General features: G+C 40.6%; 1 long non-coding RNA gene across 1 annotated transcript; it reads left to right on the top strand.

Annotated features, from left to right (window-relative positions):
* The first annotated feature begins 198 nt into the window (after positions 1 to 198).
* Positions 199 to 16,042, top strand: LOC125307413. The gene is made up of 5 exons (XR_007195711.1): positions 199 to 479; positions 5,895 to 5,967; positions 6,050 to 6,121; positions 6,505 to 6,561; positions 15,722 to 16,042. It is a non-coding gene; the product is annotated as an uncharacterized LOC125307413 (long non-coding RNA).
* Positions 16,043 to 16,500: the final 458 nt, after the last annotated feature.

Genomic DNA, 16,500 nt, shown 5'->3' on the forward strand with positions numbered 1-16,500 from the left:
CATTTATCAAACATTTGTCATGTCAGAGCAGAGAAAACATACCGAGGACCGTCTGATCAGTCACAAGTCCCTAGTCCACATCAGAATTCAAGGTATCTGTCACTTTAGATATGTGTGTGTGTGTGCGCGTTCGTGTGTGCATACAGCAGCAGAGAAGGAATGTATGTTTGTGTGAGATTGTGTGAATGCACGAAATGGTGAAAGAGAGCTAGACTCTGTGTGTGTAGGCAAGCATGCTGGCAGCATTAAATGAGGTCTGCGTCTGTGGGTGTGTCACGTCTGTGAATTTATGAATGGGCAGACGATGTGTGGTACGTGTGGCCGTGGATGTGACGGAGAGACTGTGAGAGGGAGAGAGAGAGGGAGGGAGAAAGAGGGAGGTAGAGAGAGAGCGACACGGAGGACAAGAGCACACACCAGCAGCTCATCCCCATCAAAGCAGAGAGAGGAGAGAGGAGATCGCTAGAATAAAAACAGAGGTAAGTTCCACCTGCTTTTCCTTCTTCTGCATCTGTGTTGTATTAATGCTTACAGACATTCAGCGGCATGCTTGTTGTCTGCCTCACAATTGCCAGGTGGTGTGGGATGGCGAGCCTCACTGAGCCCATAAACAAATGCCAGTTTTTAGTGCAAAGATGCAGTGAGGGTGCCAGTGTTTATGTACCGTGGGGGATCTGAACCATGCAGAAGTCGCTTGTCCCCACCCATGTAGGCACTGGTGGTCTGAGACAATGAGAGACTCCGAATGCAGTGGGGAAATGTCACTGTCAGCACATGAGGCTGCCCACGGGAGTTCCCTCTTCCTGCCTGATGCTTTGTCCTTGCGGTGCATTCACCTGCTGTGAGGGCTTACCTGTCTGTGACACGTGTTTGTATCCTGTCAAGAGGGATGCTGTTGAGGGTATGATGAGGATTTTGAGGACTGATACATACTCTCAAGGGGGTACTGTCTGAACAAGACTCACTGCCAGAGCTTGCATGTGGCTGTGATTGTGTGATCACTCAAATTTGCCTATTAAGTGCAGTGTATTTCATTGCGATGATTTATGTGTGTAGGTGTTTGATGGACTGCTGTCTATGATGCACTGTGACTATGCTCTGAGCAGTGGATGAGAGCATTGAAAAGAAATGCATTTGACTTAATAGGCCAGTTTAGCGCAGGACGTGGTTACATGACTAGGCGGGCGGGTCTCGTAGGCCTATGGGCACTTTGTGGCAGCTTCTCTTTGCAAACTGAGTCTAATGTCTAATTTGTCCTCCCTAACTGCACTTCAAATGGCTCTGATGTTGGGTCTTGTCCTTCATCATTGAAGCATTTAAATGGAATTGATTGCTTTAGTCTTGGCATGAACATGACATTTAGGAATGTCCCAGCTTGCCAGGTATGCCAGTGTAGTAAGTCATCCAAATGATTGTCCCAATGACTAATTCCTACGGTGTTAAAAACAAGGTGAGATTGACACCATCTTAGCTATCCACGCCTACGTGTCTCCGTTATGCGTTTATAGGGAACTGACTCGGTATGTGTTGCCTGGAGATATATTAAGCTTTCTCTGGACATGCGAACCATATATGTCAAGGATGAGCCAGCCAAGACTTAATGCCCTGTGACATGACATTCATATAATCATCTTAGCATTCAGTCAGTTATCCCAGGGGTCATCCCATCTTACCTGACCCATACTATACTCATATGAAAAGAGATGGAGAGATAGACAAAGAAGGAAAAGATAAATGGATAGAATAGAACCTGTGACCATGGATGCCAATGGCCTCTTCATATGAACACACAATTAGATTAGATAAACATATCAGACTTCAGGACTCCTTTTTAGGATGTTAATAGTGTAGTTGGACCTGCATTTGAGTTAAGCAAAGACTATTGCTCATTCAACTGAGAGACCCCCTTCACTTTGGCAGAGGCTTGTGAAGTTGTGTAAGAAGGGAATGGATGGAGGCTGAGGTTATATCACAGGGCTTCTTCGGATGACGCTTTGCAATTACTCCACTGATGTGTGTACTGTACCTCATTTTAATACTTTCCCCTCCTTAAGGGAGAATAAAACCTTATTAACCAACCGTTATACATGATGAGTGTAATAATATTTCATGCATTAGTGATTCTGCTGACTTTGCCTTCCTAAAAGGATTGCCTAAAAGCTAGATGGGCCCATCTCTATTGTGTGCATAGCTGAATAGTGGTGTACCTGCCTAGGGAGGGAATCTGGGAAACAGAGCCGGGACAAAGCCACACACGCTCTCTCCACACTCTCATGGGACACTCCTGCTGCATAACGCAGAGTGCCATCTTTTCACTGGAGCAGGTCTAGCGTGACCAGGGTCTGGCCGGCGTTTGGGCCAGATGCACACCAGATGTGGGGCAAACCTATTTCAGTGTCGTCAGGACATCTATTCATTTAGCAGACATTTTTATCCAATGAGGAATAACATTCAAGCTACAATGCAAAGGAGCTCATAGGGAGCAATTTAATACTACATCAGTCAATACTGTTACCAGAGGATGGATGAGAGTGTGGAAGTGTTAAGTACTTAACAGAGTGTAGTTGAAGTAGTTCATGAACACATACACAAAAAATAACACTCTATAGACAGGGAAGACATATTGTGAAATATTATTAAGTCATATGTCTACACTCAATGAATTTCATGGACATTGATTAAACCTAGTTAAAAGCTGTTTTACAGTGGCAATTCTAAAGTTTTGAATCCGTTGAAGGCTTAGTCCATGTCAGAGAAACTGACCCATGATGTTGGTATGCTCTCCTGCACTCCCATCTCCCTGCCTGTAAAGGTAGGAGGTGTCTGCCCTATACGCAGTATCCAGCATATCCTCATACGCAATCCTGTCCATGAGCAAAATTAGCTCATTTTCAATCTCCATATCAAAGACTGTGTCTGCAGTCATTGTTCCATACACATGGAAATAATTGAGCTGTGATGGGGCCATTCGTTTGCATGTGAAGGGGCGAGGCGTCTATTCTTGCTGGGGTATCCAGCGTGTCCTGGTATGCCACCTTGGTGGTTGTTGCGCTCAGTCATGTGGACTGAATCGATGGGAAGGGTTTTTTCCCGAGCCAAGGGGAGCTCTCTGAAGTTGTCAGCCAGTACTGTCCCACGGAGGAACAAAGTGACGCACATCTCTCTCTCCTCTTATAGTGAAGAGAAAACAAAGCAGAAGAAAAGAAAACAAGGGTGTTTTCTAAGGATGCTGGGATCTATCTGTCCCTGAATCAGGCTTTGAGTTGCTTTTAGCTCAGACAGGCAGAACTTACCAAGCCGTCTCTGGGCGGAATCAACTGGTAGTGTTAGAAAATCATCACAAAATCCACTGTAAACTGTCAGTTATGTCATGTACACACAGAGACTGTGTGTGTGTGTACCAGTAAATGGAGAGAGAGGGTGAGTGTGTGTGTGTGAGAGAGAGAGAGAGAGGCTTTGGTGTGTGTGTGTACCAGTAAATGGACTGTCAACTTCACTTATCTCCTGTGGGTGTCCCTATCGTTTCCATGGTGACATGATCTCTATGTGTTTGTCCTCTGGGTAGAGCATCCTCCCATGCCAGCCCATGCCATGTTCTGTGCCACCCGTGGTGCTTCTGCCAGACGGTCTCAGAATCCATTAGAGACTGGGCACTGCCACAGCCCTTATGAAATCCTCCCAAAAATCCATTCTCTCTTAAACAGTATCAGTTTTAGTCACATCACTGTGCCTAATTCACAATGAAAATTACTATTTTATTCCTCTTTAGTTCGGTGTTGATTATATTTTACATCATAACTGTCTTAGTGGCTGGTAAGGTTCCCCCTTCGCTGTAAAGCGCTTTGGTTGCCTTGATAAAAGTGCTATATACACACTCTTAAAACGAATGTGTTGAAAACAACACAACTTGCGTTGTTTCTAACACATCTCTGTGTCCAGATAGGGACAACACAGTTTGTGTTGTTTCCCACACATTGCTTTTGTTATTTGTTACACAATATGTGTTGACAACAACACAACTGCATTGTTTTTTTAACACATCTCTGTTGTCCAGATAGAGAACACGTTTTAAGAGTGCATGCAAGTTGTTGTGGTTGTTTTCATCCCAAATATTTACACTCTGTTACAGATAGATTCTACTCTGCTGTTAAGTCATAATGGTACAGTGTCTAACTGTGGTCGAGCCGTTCCAGTGCAATGAAGGTCATGGCAGATGGAGTCTTCATCCTAAACATCCACTCCTAATGCCTAATGCCATTGTCTATGACCAGAGAGCATCACATTAAAGACTGAAATGTTTCTCTTCAACATCATCTCAGACTTGATTAAATCCTACTTTCAGTCTCATACTGTATGACCAACCTGTTATGAAACAGTGTGCCTTCCACGGCACACCTACCCCCTCTCCCACCTCCCCCCAAAACATTCTAAATCAATTGTATGCACCATATTGCTATGTAACATAACGGTAGTAATGTAACTTATACACCATTTGAAAGCTTGGACTCTTGGGAATCCATACATGTCAACCCATGTACAATCTGTGCTTTACATTGTCAGATTAATCTTGCTATGTCTCAATTAAATTTAATCAAAAATGCCCTCATCCGCCTTTGGTGCTTCCCTACCTTCTAGCTGCAGTGTGTATCCTTAGCAATAAGTAGATGCAGAATATTGGGTATTACAAATATTCACAGGAATCCATAGAAATTGAATATTCATGTTGTTTTATTCAATATTAGTTGTGCAAATGTATAGTCCATCTAATACAGTACACACCTATTGAACCAACAAAGAAAATGCAAATACAGACTTTTGTGTAATTATTCCATATTTTGTGTAGTCAGTCTATGTCAGAACACCTGACATACAATCCAAATAGTCTACAAGAAACCTCAGAGTGTTACCTTTGAGGATTAGCAGCTATGCTTTTACAGCAAGAGGTTGCCACACAATAAGGCTTTTATTGTCAGTATGCATTTTGGGTAACCGAAAGTCCTATGGGGAGTTTCCAATAGGGCATTTTACAAAACGCATGAGCATACCTTGGCAAATAATGGTCTAAAGTACTCATTTTCATTCTATATTGATCTACTATCTACTAGAGGGCTGAAATGTGGTCAGTTCAGAGATGCTTGTTATCCGGCAGAAAGAAAAAGACAATATTCTAGCCTCTGTAACTCTGTGCCAGTACTTCACACAAGCATTTGATGGTAGGCCAAAAGAGGTGGGAACAGTGCTATCTGAAGTAGACTCAGTGCCATTTCGAGGGAATAAGACAAAAATGTCACATTCCATAGGAAGTTAAAGAACCTATAGAAAATACATTTTCCATGTAAGTAATGTCGGGGTGGGCTGAATCGAGCTGTAGTCTCATCCCATGCCCACGCTGATGCATATTGCATGGCTAGACTGCTGGCAGCAGGTGTGAGAGAGAGAGGAGAGAGGGCAGCCTCCAACGCAGAACAGCAGGCCAAGCCTGCTGACATCACTCCTCATCCACAAGGTTTCCCCTAAGGGACTATTCCAGATCAGGAAACGTGGGGTCATCCCCAAGATAGCATAACAGATCGAGTAAGAAAAAAAACCCTTGCATAGAGGTTCCAAGATAAAATTATCTCTCAGCCTCAGCACAATGTATATTGATTTAAATTGAATAGATTTTTTAATTATTAACATTTAATTATTGATTTCTACAGTGGTTTCGACATGATGTTGTACTGTTATTAATATTCAAACACGCCATGGCATATTGTTGCTTAATCAGGATACTGTATTTTACCTTATAGATCAAAGCTGCCATCTAGTGGTCAGTTGTGGACATTGACATGAGATCGTGCTTCTTCTGACTTAACGGAATAACTTTTTAATGTATTCACTTTTTACCAAACTAGACCAGACCACTGACCTCACACCAACCCTTTGAACATCACCATCAAACACTCCAGCGCAGCCATGGAACAGAAGGTACTCCACATCTCTCTTCTGCACTCATAGCGACGCCATGTTCTGTATGAGCTCTGTTAAACAGGTCTGTCTTCCTCTCCAGTCCAGCTCCCCCCAGAGGCATCCTGTGAAGAGCAGATCCAAGTCCACAGAGGAGATCCAGCAAGCCAAGAAGGTAAACACCCCCAACAGCCAGCGACGACACACAGTACACTACTATAATGGCCTTACTGCACAGATACACAGTGACATGCCGTTATGGACAAAATAGACAGATGCATATTATAGTGATTTGGATAAGCTCTCTGAAATTGTTCTGACACTTGAATTGCTGGGGGTTATGATATGTCAGGGCTGATGATGAACACATAAGGTGTTATGCAATGCCTATACAGACTCAGAATCGGAACCAGAAATAGGTCGATTGCCAAGAAGGTTTCCTTGTATAAAAAGTGTGCCTTGGTTGTGTGGCGTATTCTGCTGATAGGTCAATAGAGTGTTATGTAATGGCTTGTGCTGAGAGTCGTTTGCATTTTTATCCTCGTCTGTACATTCCAGGCCTTCCACACTCCTCAGAAGTCCCTTCCTGGACGGTCGGACCTAGAAAAAGTGAAGGTGAGAGTTTGGACCGATGACCTGAACATGAAGCTTTATAGGCCAAATGAAAACTGCCTATAAAAAGTATTACCCCTCTTGGATATTTCCCCTTTTATTGCTTAAATAAATGGAATCTTTGTCAATTGAATTAGGCCTTTTTTTAGAATAATTAGCAAAAATACCCTCTTTAATGTCAAAGTGAAAGCAAATTACTAAAATGTAATGTGAAATAATTAAAAATATATAATGCAAAAAAGGGATTTCGAAAACGAAAAATGAAAATGAACACAATTTTTGGATGAATGTAACTGAAAACGGGAACAAAACCAACTTCAACACTATTTTCAATTTTAGATAATCGGTTAACAATAGTATTTATCATTCCAATGAACCTTTCTTTGAAAGTTAAAAGTCCAAAGGCAAAGTCACCTGCCCACACAGTGTTTCCCAGACCCCTTATAGGATACATTTAGTCAGAGTTTATGAATTGGTGTCTTCCCTGTATAATAGGCTAGGCCTACTATGAATTCATAGAATGGATTTTCATATCCAACATTCCTATCCAACCGCCTTTTCCAATTTATAGCCTAAATTACTGAGGCACTGTGTGAAACAACATATCAGAGACGCTAAAAAAATATCTAGGTCTAGTGTCATGCTCATGCAGTTGGCAGCATAGGTCAAAGCTCTATGGGTGAATGGCAAAGCTCTTATTAAATCTGGACTGAAGTACTAAAGTAAAGACATGTGGGAGACTCCAAGGTCAAAAGGAAGAAGGTTTGTTGGTCTGATGAGACCAATAGGGCAGCCATGGCCTACTGGTTAGCACTTCGGACCTATAACCGGAGGGTTGCCGGTTCGAACCCCGACCAGTAGGCACGGCTGAAGTGCCCTTGAGCAAGGCACCTAACCCCTCACTGCTCCCCGAGCGCCGCTGTTAATGCAGGCAGCTCACTGCGCCGGGATTAGTGTGTGCTTCACCTCACTGTGTGTACATGGTGTGCTGTGTCTGTTTCACTAATTTACGGATTGGGAGAAATGCAGAGACCAAATTTCCCTCACTAGATCAAAAGAGTATATATACTTATACTTATACTTATATTTTGCCTTTTGGCCATCAGACTAGATGCTATTTTTGGCGGACACTAAACACTGCACATCACCAGTGTGATTTCTTGAATTTCCCCTGGGGATCAATAAAGTATCTATCTATCTATCTATCTACCAAAAACGCACCATCCCTTATTTGAAGCATGGTGGTGGTAGCATCATGCTGTGGGGATACTACTTGTAAAGGTAAAAGGCTTGTAAAGGTAAAAGTAAAATTAATTCAGTAAAATATATGGAAATCCAGGATGACAATCTGATTCAGTACAAGAGAGCTACGACTGAAGAAGGTTTACTTTTCAATGAGCCGAAGCATACAGCGAAAACTACACAGAAATGGTTTAAAGACAAGGTGAATGTTCTGGAGAGGCTGAAAGGCTCAAAGCCCAGACCTCAATCCTATTGCAAATCTGTGGCTGGACTTGAAAGGGGTTCACACCTTATCCCCTTCCAACCTGACAGAGCTGGAGCAGTTTTGCAAAGAAAAATGGAGTAAAGCTGGCTCTGTTGTTGGCATTGAGCTGGAGTCACTCACAACAACTGCAGAGAAACGGCCCATGAGCAGGATGCTGGCGATCATGGACAATGACCGCCACACACTACACAGCACACTCAATAAACAGAGCATGTTCAGTGGCAGACTTCTGTCAGTGTCATGCTCAACAGATAGGTTGAGGAGGTCCTTTGTCCCCATGTCCATCTAACTTTTAAATGCCACAAAAGGGGAGGGGAGAAATAGACTTTTCAGCATGAGTCTGTCTCTCTGTCAGCCCCTACCATCATATCACTTTGTCTGCTGCCCACCTGATTGTTTTACAGGCTACATTAGCCCTCCTACACAATCTGCACTGTGGTCATAATATACATCTGTAATGTACATGATGTATTTCCTGTTTTATATTGTTCTTAATTGTCACAGCTAAACCTAGCTTCTGTAATCTTCAACCAAGGTTAGGAGCAGGGGTGTCTCTAGACCCTTTTTACTGGGACACATGCCCTACTGCTGTGCCCCAGTAAAATCTCAAGTCCAGATTCAACTAAATTGCTCGTATAGTACTCATCACACAGCTATCATACAGCACATCACCTGAACAAGCGGAATCAACGCTTTCCAATGATATTAGTGCCAAGTTGCTGTGATAAATAGTTAGCGAGAAGATTACCATTGAACTTACATGAAATTTAATACGGAGTGTCTATTTACACCCCTGGTACAAATAGCCTTGGTCACACAGCTGAGCTATTCACACCCTGTGACATAACAACAAAAAGATATTTGTACCAGACAGGGTACTAATAGGACACATTGCTGTGTGCACGAGTGCGAATAGCATACATTGATATTTGTACCAGACAGGGTATTAATAGAACACATAGCTGTGTGCACGAGTGCGAATAGCATCCACTTCTAACTATACATTGATGCAAACAGCATACCTTATTCAGAGTGTCTATTACACAGCTGAGCTATTCACACCCTGTGACATAACAACAAAAACATGTTGCTTGTTTTTTTATTTTATTATTATTACATTGTGTGATCAATATGCCAGAATAAATGCACAGGGGTGCAAATAGCATACACTGATATTTGTACCAGACAGGGTACTAATAGGACACATTGCTGTGTGCACGAGTGCGAATAGCATACATTGATATTTGTACCAGACAGGGTACTAATAGGACACATTGCTGTGTGCACGAGTGCGAATAGCATACATTGATATTTGTACCAGACAGGGTACTAATAGGACACATTGCTGTGTGCACGGGTACGAAATAGCATCCACTTCTAACTATACATTGATGCAAACAGCATACCTTATTCGAGTGTCTATAACACAGCTGAGCTATTCACGCCCTGTTACATAACAACAAAAAAACATGTTGCTTGTTTTTTTTTATTATTATTATTACATTGTGTGATCAATATGCCAGAATAAATGCACAGGGGTGCAAATAGCATACACTGATATTTGTACCAGACGGGGTATTAACAGAACACATTGCTGTGTGCACCGGGGTACGAATAGCATACATTGATATTTGTACCAGACAGGGTACTAATAGGACACATTGCTGTGTGCACTGGGGTACGAATAGAATTCAATTCTAATTGCACCAGGGTACGAATAGCATACACTGCTAATTGTACCAGGGGTACAAATAGCCTTACCCAATTTAATATTTGCATTCTGCACACCACTCTGCACACCCATTACTCTCTGTGAAATATCTCACCAAGTCTTTACTCAACACATGGCAAACCGTATAGCAATAAACAGCAGACCTTACCAAATATAAAGCACACATCTGTACAATAAGCGGTTATAATGTATTCTCATGTAAACTATTTATGTCAGTAATTTTTTTTTTGTAAATTGCTTAGCCAGTATTCCACCATCACCATCATCAAACGGAAGTTTTGATTGCAACAATTAGCTACAGTAGTTCATGCACCAGGGTGTAAATAGCATACAGTACTATATACACCAGGGTACGAATAGCATCCACTTCTAACTATACATTGATGCAAACAGCATACCTTATTCAGAGTGTCTATTACACAGCTGAGCTATTCACGCCCTGTTACGTAACAACAAAAAAACATGTTGCTTGTTTTTTTATTTTATTATTATTACATTGTGTGATCAATATGCCAGAATAAATGCACAGGGGTGCAAATAGCATACACTGATATTTGTACCAGACAGGGTATTAATAGAACACATAGCTGTGTGCACCGGGGTACGAATAGCATACATTGATATTTGTACCAGACAGGGTACTAATAGGACACATTGCTGTGTGCACCGGGGTACGAATAGAATTCAATTCTAATTGCACCAGGGTACGAATAGCATACACTGCTAATTGTACCAGGGGTACAAATAGCCTTACCAATTTAATATTTGCATTCTGCACACCGCTCTGCACACCCATTACTCTCTGTGAAATATCTTTACTCAACACATGGCAAACCGTATAGCAATAAACAGCAGACCTTACCAAATATAAAGCACACATCTGTACAATAAGCGGTTATAATGTATTCTCATGTAAACTATTTATGTCAGTAAACATTTTTTTGTAAATTGCTTAGCCAGTATTCCACCATCATGGTTCTTATATTGCCAGATTCCAGACAATCCCACTTACACATATGAATATATATTTCTACTGGCATGCTTCCTAGTGACATTAATGCAAAAATATGAAGAAAAAAATCGCAGAGACGCAAATCATTTCTTTCTTGATATAAAGGCTGACATAACACATGCAAATATTATCATATCGTATTTTCCCAGATATGGGTAGCCCAGACTCCTGAAAAAGGAAGATATAGTGTGTATAGATGGCCATTTCCATGACCAAGATAACTTAGATTAATTTATTATCTTAGATTAATTTATGAACTCATTATCTGTGATTAACTAGCTGAACAACACAGGTGACCACTACTGCATAATTTCATTAAGTGCTGAAATGTATACTATTTTTGACCATTTCTGAACTGTGAAACTCAGCAAATATGCTTTGTGGTTATGAACTTATTGCAGTATCATCATAACTATTCCACCTGTGTGGGCATGGTTAAAATCCTGAAATGCAAAATAGTTTAGGCTACAGCACAAATATTTCCATCCATAGATAAAAACTAGATGTACCGCATAGCGGTACAAAATATGACCACCGCTCAGTCCTGTACACACTTCAATTTGTCCTGAAGTTCACACTTCAATTTGTCTCCATATTTTACTCCATCCCCCACTCTTGAAACTTTTGTGTATGCTTGTTTGGCATGCCTGAGTGTGTGTGTGCGTCTGCACAGAAAGTAGCCAACTGGTGCTGAAAAGGTGAATAGATTGTAGAATAGCCAAAGAAGATGTAGCATTGTTATAAAACCTTTAAAATCTCTAATCAATCACAAGTAGGGCAGTTCATCACAGTTCATCCATTGCAACTGGATTGATGAAAGGTCACTTACACCTGTAGGCTACATTGTATTTGGGAAAAGCAAAAGGTATCAGCATAATGTTATTTATTTATTTATTTATAAACAAAAACATCTGTCAGTTCCATGCCGTTTTCAACAGCTATCAAAAACAAAGGTCATTTTTGGATGGATGGATTTTTTGTGAATGTTTCTTCTTCTACATAAGATTTTAGTCATCTTTAGTTCATGTTGTGGAAATTGCAGTAAATAGCAAGAGACAATTTCTCACTGTTGAGCACACAAATGCGTGTGTCGTTTATTTTGATAGGGAAAACACTGAAAACTAAAATGGCGCTGTCCAGCAACAAAACAGGCATGGGGCTACACGTCATCACACATTCATAACATTTAAAGAGACCACGATCCCTGAACAGTTATACTTACATGAAGTAACTACAGACAGAACAAAGTGCTGTGTTTAATATGAACGGTGTGTAGAACCACACTTAATAACAAAGGTGAATTATGCCGGTCACATTCACTACAATGTAATACTTTATTGTCAATGCACAAATTAAGTAACAGTAGTCGGAAACGTTATTGTTAATGCATAAATTAAGTAACAGTAGTCTGAAACGAAATGCTGTTTTACATCTAACCAGTGGTGCAAATAACTGACATGTCCAAATGGGCCTTGATGAAATGCGTCGCTAGACTGATTGAGATATCCACGCTCTGGCTATTCTAAATGCAAAAAATGCATCAGGGAGTTATGACAACTGTAACTAACAAACTAGATCCTAACAGAAAGCTGTTATCTTCCCTAAGCTACAGGTAGGCTTATAAGGTAGGCCTATTTACAACATAAATTGTCAATAGGCTATGGTGGCGACACAAATAAAATCTCCTTTGGAAACCAATGGCTTACGCCTTATCAAGCGGACTTAAACTGCCATATCATGGCGAAAAGTTGTAATAAAATTACGCAGCTCCATGAGTCAAGGAAAGCGCGAATGAAGTAGCCACTTCTAAATGGGACCCACTACACAGTAGCTTAAGGTGTGTTGCTAAAGCAGCCATAATGAAACGAAGGTGTCATTGTTTGGATACTTCACACACACGTGCTTTTTAATTTCACAGACTACAACTACTAAACTGGAATCAAAGCACATCATCGATTCCCCTCTCACACCCTGCGCGCACTTAACAAAATAAACAGGCGTCTCACACATGTATAGGCAAAACTGTATCAGACCGGTGTAACGTTGGTAAATCTTCCATTGCACGGAATGATTTTTGTAGCACGTGCAACAAATGACAGTCGAAAGATACAAACAGTGCTGCTATACATTTGCTTGGTATAACCGCATTTATAGTTTTCTACAAATGCAATCAATCAAATTGGCCTCCATCACTCAACCAACGCTAACGGCAACATTATAGGTCCTTATTGATATTATAAGATTAACGTACCTGCAGTAAAAACCAAGCATGTCCGATTAACATCCTCAGATTTATTTCGGCTTAAAGAAGAAATGGGAATTACATGTGAACATCGTCCTATCCTTATTAGACGTTCTCTGCGGTACAGTCCTTGTAGGAAGCGTCCATTGTTTTTCCAACCCACTTTTAACTTCCAACAAAATTACGTCTCACTGCAACGATGCGCCATCTAGTGGACAAACGACTACTTATCGCCAATACTGGAAATGCAGCCATGATGATGATGATGAATATTTATTTTGGCTTTCTTTTAATCCTACTGAATTTGTAATTATGCATCGGCCGTTCTAATACCGATAGTATGTGGGTGCCTGTGTGTGTGTGCATGTGTATATGTGTGCACCGCCATTTACAGGCCAATGAGTGTACAGTCACTAAATGTACACATAACCTATTTTTTTTATTAACCTATTTTTTAGACCCCCCCATGGATGAAATTCTAAGAAACTTGGCATACCCCCAGAGAATGCCAGGTCAATCATACACATACAATTTGGTGCAGTTCTGAACATCTTAACTGAAGACAGGGGCGATTAAAGCAGAATAATATTGCATTTTCATTTTTTTACCTGGGCAAATCACAAATGAGTGATTATGGGCCAGGTTGAATTGGGCCCTTGAGACCAACATACCATAAAAGATTCTTCATCCTCAGTGCCACGGTTCAGGTAGTTATTTAGGAAAAACTGCTTTTTTTGCAGTTCAGGGGCCCAGCACAGGAGGGGGGGGGGGGGGGGAGGGCCCCAGGACCTAAAACGAAAATTTTCCCTGTAAAAGTCTAGTGGGGCTACATACCCACCAAATTTCATGTGCCCCGGAGGTTCGGGTGTCCCGGTATCGTTGACCAAAAATTCAGGAAGTAGATGACGGGGAAAAAAAAAAAAAAAAAAAACTTTGACAATCCCTATATGACCGCTTCGCTAGCAGCGGTCATAATAAGCAAGTCTAACCTCGGAATTTATTTTTAAAGTGCACCAGATTGATGCATTTTTAACGTTCAAATATACAACATTTTCTTGCAGGGGAGCATGCCACCAGACCCACCTATTGTGCCCCAGTACAGCTCTAGGTCTAGTGACGCCCCAGGTTAGGAGTCATGTTGATTTTGGGTGTGCAGCACAGATAGTGGCATATAGCACAACAGCATAGAAGTCGCGCTATCTGATAGAATGCTACACTCCCATGTCACTGACTGTTAATTACCTTAAGTTAGCATCTTGCAGTTGCAATAAACAGTGGATCTAAGACATTTTCCTGTTTCTATAATGTATTTGTGAGTGTAGCCTACACAATGCAGAGAAATAAAATATAAACTATGGTGCATTTCCATACTCAGCACTATAAATGTAAAATGCACTTTCCATATTCCACTGTAGCCTCTGTAGTTCCTGGAAATAAGTCCATCACTCATACACAGTAGTTATAAACCAGGACCAAACAGTGACGCCATGCAACCAGGACCAAACAATGAGGCCATGCAAAAAAGGAAGTGAAAGATCTTGTAGGCTTCTTTAAGGCAAATTACTCCATAATACCAACCATTATACTTTTTATTATAGGCCTATAACAGAGCTTTGTCTATTCAGCTCTGAAATAGTGGCAGTATGCAGGATGATGATGTAATGGGTATAGTTTTGGCCTATTCAGCGTAGGCCCTGCAACGGATCTCGAACACACACATGCTACAGTGGAGTGTGAGGGAGCGAGGATTAGGAGCTCTCTGTCTGTTGGCAGCTGTACAATTCTCTTCTGTGTTTGTTCTCCAAAGGCGGCAATATTTCACTAATTCCTGAGTTATTACTCATTAACTAATGTCAGACATATGCCTATAGGGTGGATGTAATTCAAGGTGGGGCAGTAACATAAATAATAGATTTGATATAACCCGGGTAAATTTAACATAAGGTATGCTTAGCTTCTGTTATCTGATGGACAACATTGGCATCTAGTGATCGAACAATGGGTAGGCCACAACATAATTATGTTTGTCTGCACACATTTCTCTCTACCATAGCACCTTAACATGGTCAATGCATCACATGGTCAGTCCATACCAGACCTTTGTAATCAATTCACATGCTCCTTAAATGTATACATTGATGTGAGTGATTTTTATGTATGTGAAATATATGTGTGTGTGTGTGTGTTTGTTGTGTTATGGTTGTATATATTATTATATTATCTATCTATCAATCAGTCTGTCTGTCTGTCTGTCTGTCTGTCTGTCTGTCAAGCCTAACTGAGACCACAGATTCCATGCTTTAATTGTGGCCAAAGGTGCATCTGCTAAATGTTTACTTTAAGGGGGTGAATATTTACGCAATTGCTTATTTTGCATTATATGTTTGTAATTAATTAACTTTGTAGTATTACTTTGTAGAAATCTGCTTTCACTTTGACATTGAAGAGGGGATTTTTGTTGAGTATTGTAAAAAATGGCAAATTAATTTGATCAAGATTCCATTTATAAAAGTAGCAAAAGTGGAAATATCAAAGGGGGGTGAAATGTTGAATATGTTTTATAGGCGCTGTAGTTGGTGAAAAAATACTTGTATATTAGAGCACTCTAACAATTGAATGGTAAAAAAATGCATGATGTTGACTGAGGTGTTTGTTTCTTTCTGACTTTAGGAAGGCCCAGAGGAGTCTGAGACCCCGTCCTCGTCCACTGAGGAGTTTAAGTGACGGGAGCATGAGGGCTATAGCGGAAAGCACACTCATATCTCCTACTTCTCCCTGTCCAAACATGCTCAAAACACACACAACACATAACATATTAGGCAGTTTTTGCAAAGAAAGATTTCTACGATGATAGAGGGCTGTTGGAATCTTGAAAGTATGATAAAAAAAATCCCCTTCCACAGCACACCTGCATATTCATGTGTTGCCATACTATGCTGAGAGGCACATGCCAGCTGAATGTCCATTCATAATAAAGTAGTTATGCTGAGATTGATGCCTCTTTTCTTTTTCAACATTTTATTTTTCAAAAAGATCTCAATCTTTCAACAGCCTTTTTAGTGTCTGATTGAACAGATACTTATGTGACTAATGTTTAATACAAGTAATACTGTAATACTTTTATCTTTAATACTTTTAATCTTTAACCATTAGCTACAATGCAGAGTAGTGAAGTAAGATGAGAGACATGAAAACTATGGATATAATGTTATGCCTTTTGTTTTTTCTCTGTAGAAATGTGCCGTCAGGATGTAACCATTACTTCCAGAACAATATTTACATTGTGGTTTACTGAACTGCAACCATATTGACTCATGTAATGAATCTCAGATGCATGTTTAATGAGAGTGCCCTTACAGATTCCTGATCTATATCACCTGCCTTGTCATTTTCCTCTCCCTTTTGTATTTGGATCTTTTCTAAACATCATTCTTTCTTTCTTACTTCCT

Source organism: Alosa alosa, chromosome 14, assembly GCF_017589495.1.
Source record: "Alosa alosa isolate M-15738 ecotype Scorff River chromosome 14, AALO_Geno_1.1, whole genome shotgun sequence".
Taxonomy (NCBI): Eukaryota; Metazoa; Chordata; class Actinopteri; order Clupeiformes; family Clupeidae; genus Alosa; species Alosa alosa.